Source organism: Frankliniella occidentalis, unplaced genomic scaffold (assembly GCF_000697945.3).
Source record: "Frankliniella occidentalis isolate FOCC.00 unplaced genomic scaffold, Focc_3.1 Scaffold24, whole genome shotgun sequence".
Lineage (NCBI taxonomy): Eukaryota > Metazoa > Arthropoda > Insecta > Thysanoptera > Thripidae > Frankliniella > Frankliniella occidentalis.
In genome coordinates this window covers 658,058-658,865 of record NW_026267154.1, presented here as the reverse complement: position 1 = coordinate 658,865, position 808 = coordinate 658,058, and the positions used below count along the sequence as shown (strand labels likewise).

The 808-nt window shown below is 60.6% G+C and overlaps 1 protein-coding gene across 1 annotated transcript in view; it reads right to left on the bottom strand.

The window, feature by feature from the left end:
- The window catches only part of LOC113215043 (uncharacterized), a gene marked incomplete in the record, with an annotated part of 8,383 nt that overhangs the window by 1,576 nt on the left and 5,999 nt on the right, over positions 1-808 (bottom strand).

Sequence of the window (808 nt, the reverse complement as noted above, 5' to 3'; positions counted from 1 at the left end):
GCCCGGCGGTGCGGGGGAGGGAGGGAGGGGGGAGAGGGAGGAAAGGGCGGGAGTTCGGGAAACGGTCTGTGGGAAGAGAAAGAAAATCCAACTGGGTTGCAAATCTATCTACAACAGCGCCGACGCGGAGACGTGGCCACGGCAGCCAATAGCAGCCGCGATAGAAATTTCAAAGACCGAAAATGTTGCGGAAAATTTTAAGATTTTTACAGGAAAAAAGAATTGGAAAAAATGAAAATGTTTCGGGAAAAAGTGCCGCATTTTCCTCATCCCAATAGTATGTAGTACTAGTAGTGCTGTAGCAAATGTCTTTAAAGTTTTAAAAGGCCCCCCCGCGTGTGAAGTGTGAGTCGGGCCCGGCGGTCTGCTTTGGCCCCTTCTGAAGACCGCGCGCGGTCTTTTTCGGCCCCCGCCCCGCCCCGCCCCACCACCGGGACGCACAATTGCACGCTCCTGCACACAGCGCCCCGCACACGGATCACGCGATCAGAAGGTCCGCCCCCTATTCATCGGCGGCCTGTAATGATGCTCTCTCTCTGCCGTGTGTGAGACTCCCCCCCCCCCCACCCCAACCCGGAGCTGCTTCCCGCGAAAGCCCTCCTCCTCCTATTTGGAGCAAACGGCCCCTTTGCTCCTGCAACGGGCAGGGGGGCGGCGGTGGCGGCGCGGGCTTTGCCTCCTGGAGCTCCTGAACTCTTGAACAACACCACCACCACCAGCAGCGCCTCCTGCTCCCCCGGGGTCCAGGAGGAGGGCGGCGGGGTCACCTTCCGAGAACAAGGCCCGCGCGCGCCCGGCCGGCGCTGCC